Source organism: Oncorhynchus clarkii, unplaced genomic scaffold (assembly GCF_045791955.1).
Source record: "Oncorhynchus clarkii lewisi isolate Uvic-CL-2024 unplaced genomic scaffold, UVic_Ocla_1.0 unplaced_contig_10191_pilon_pilon, whole genome shotgun sequence".
NCBI lineage: Eukaryota > Metazoa > Chordata > Actinopteri > Salmoniformes > Salmonidae > Oncorhynchus > Oncorhynchus clarkii.
Genome location: NW_027259186.1, coordinates 1 through 2,500, shown reverse-complemented (window position 1 = coordinate 2,500; position 2,500 = coordinate 1). Strand labels below are relative to the sequence as shown.

Below are 2,500 nucleotides of genomic sequence, written 5' to 3'. Positions count from 1 at the left end.
AAGTAAGCAAGGTTAGTTTGTATTTCATCCAACAATCTGTGCTACAAATTATGGCTACAGTATATGCAATTTCATCCACTTTTTGAGATTGCCTTTCGCTTTTACGGCCGCACCGGCCTGAGTACGCCTGATCTCGTCCGATCTCGGAAGATAAGCATGGTCGGGCCTGGTTGGTACTTGGATGGGAGACCGCCTGGGAATACCAGGTGCTGTAAGCGTTTTGTCACTGCCTTGTGGAATTTCAACTCTTTGTCCGTTTTTTCCCACAAGGCTGAAATATGTGCCCTCGCTTTGAAATAAGTAAGCAAGCTTAGTTTGTATTTCATCCAACAATCTGTGCTACAAATTATGGCTACAGTATATGCAATTTCATCCACTTTTTGAGATTGCCTTTCGCTTACGGCCACACCGGCCTGAGTACGCCTGATCTCGTCCGATCTCGGAAGATAAGCAGGGTCGGGCCTGGTTAGTACTTGGATGGGAGACCGCCTGGGAATACCAGGTGCTGTAAGCTTTTTGTCACTGCCTTGTGGAATTTCAACTCTTTGTCCGTTTTTTCCCACAAGGCTGAAATATGTGCCCTCGCTTTGAAATAAGTAAGCAAGGTTAGTTTGTATTTCATCCAACAATCTGTGCTACAAATTATGGCTACAGTATATGCAATTTCATCCACTTTTTGAGATTGCCTTTTGCTTACGGCCACACCGGCCTGAGTACGCCTGATCTCGTCCGATCTCGGAAGCTAAGCAGGGTCGGGCTTGGTTAGTACTTGGATGGGAGACCGCCTGGGAATACCAGGTGCTGTAAGCTTTTTGTCACTGCCTTGTGGAATTTCAACTCTTTGTCCGTTTTTTCCCACAAGGCTGAAATATGTGCCCTCGCTTTGAAATAAGTAAGCAAGGTTAGTTTGTATTTCATCCAACAATCTGTGCTACAAATTTTGGCTACAGTATATGCAATTTCTTCCACTTTTTGAGATTGCCTTTCGCTTACGGCCACACCGGCCTGAGTACGCCTGATCTCGTCCGATCTCGGAAGATAAGCAGGGTCGGGCCTGGTTGGTACTTGGATGGGAGACCGCCTGGGAATACCAGGTGCTGTAAGCTTTTTGTCACTGCCTTGTGGAATTTCAACTCTTTGTCCGTTTTTTCCCACAAGGCTGAAATATGTGCCCTCGCTTTGAAATAAGTAAGCAAGGTTAGTTTGTATTTCATCCAACAATCTGTGCTACAAATTATGGCTACAGTATATGCAATTTCATCCACTTTTTGAGGTTGCCTTTCGCTTATGGCCACACCGGCCTGAGTACGCCTGATCTCGTCCGATCTCGGAAGCTAAGCAGGGTCGGGCCTGGTTAGTACTTGGATGGGAGACCGCCTGGGAATACCAGGTGCTGTAAGCTTTTTGTCACTGCCTTGTGGAATTTCCTATTCCTATTTTAAACCGTCCATAAAGCACTCAGGGCCGGCCCTGAGAGAGAGAGAGAAAAAGAGGGAAAAAAATAAAAAATAAAAATATTAATACCTTCCATAAATAATTCGGACCGGCCCCCATTGAAACAGGTCCGTAGTAGGGTGCGCCATAACCGGACATGAATATATGGAACACCGCTAAGCGCATTGAGAACCGTCATTTGGGTTACCAGATGCACGTTTTCAATCACCAGGTGCACGGAGGATTAATAACAATCTGCATCCATCGCCAAATCTTAAAGTGTCTATAAAGCACTCAGGACGGCCCTGACAGAGACAGGGCCGTAGTAGGGTACTCCCCTAGCGGGCTATATCAATAGAATGACGGGTAAAAGTATTTAAAACCGTTTTAAAAAATTTGGGTTACCAGATGCACATTTTCAATCACCAGGTGCACGGAGGAAAATGACAATCTGCATCCATAGTCATATTTTAAACCATCCATAAAGCACTCAGGGCCGGCCCTGAGAGAGAGAAAAAGAGGGGAAAAAAAAAAAAAAAAATGAATACCTTACTATATAATAGCAGGGTTGCCATTTTGAGAAAACTTTTTTTTCTTCAAAGTCCTCCAGTGAAAGAACCTTCCCATGGTACCAGTTATCTTTCAGTAAGGCACAGATGGGATTTGAACCCATGATCTTCGGTTTACAAGACCGACGCCTTACCGCTTGGCCACCATGCCACTCTGTTCTGCAAGATATTTATCAACATTCTGGAAAGTAGCAGTTGTGTAATGTGAATTTGGCACACAAATAACATCTCTGTTTCCTGTGAGAATTTTAACGTTCTGAAAAGTAGGAGTTGTGTAATGTGAATTTGGCACACAAATACTCAGTGGAGAACCTTGGGATTGAACCAAGGACCTCATACTAAAATAGCATGCACTCCCCCTCTGAGCTTCGATCCCATTTTATTTGCAGATAAAATGCAATATTAATACAATGTACTTTTTATATACACCACTCCATTGAAGCTACAATGAAATGATAGCAGCAATTCTAAATACAAGCAAGTATGGACAGTCATCT

General features: G+C 43.8%; 5 non-coding genes and 1 pseudogene across 5 annotated transcripts; 5 read left to right on the top strand and 1 right to left on the bottom strand.

Annotated features, from left to right (window-relative positions):
• Positions 1 to 99: 99 nt before the first annotated feature.
• LOC139399810 (5S ribosomal RNA) lies at positions 100 to 218 on the top strand (annotated as a pseudogene).
• Positions 219 to 395: 177 nt separating this feature from the next.
• On the top strand, positions 396 to 514 carry LOC139399790 (5S ribosomal RNA). The gene has a single exon (XR_011632239.1). It is a non-coding gene; the product is annotated as a 5S ribosomal RNA (ribosomal RNA).
• Positions 515 to 691: 177 nt separating this feature from the next.
• On the top strand, positions 692 to 810 carry LOC139399829 (5S ribosomal RNA). Its single transcript, XR_011632253.1, has one exon. It is a non-coding gene; the product is annotated as a 5S ribosomal RNA (ribosomal RNA).
• Positions 811 to 987: 177 nt separating this feature from the next.
• Positions 988 to 1,106, top strand: LOC139399749 (5S ribosomal RNA). Its single transcript, XR_011632201.1, has one exon. It is a non-coding gene; the product is annotated as a 5S ribosomal RNA (ribosomal RNA).
• A 177-nt stretch (positions 1,107 to 1,283) lies between these two features.
• Positions 1,284 to 1,402, top strand: LOC139399801 (5S ribosomal RNA). The gene has a single exon (XR_011632243.1). It is a non-coding gene; the product is annotated as a 5S ribosomal RNA (ribosomal RNA).
• A 680-nt stretch (positions 1,403 to 2,082) lies between these two features.
• Positions 2,083 to 2,154, bottom strand: trnat-ugu (transfer RNA threonine (anticodon UGU)). Its single transcript has one exon. It is a non-coding gene; the product is annotated as a tRNA-Thr (tRNA).
• Between the last annotated feature and the right edge of the window lie 346 nt (positions 2,155 to 2,500).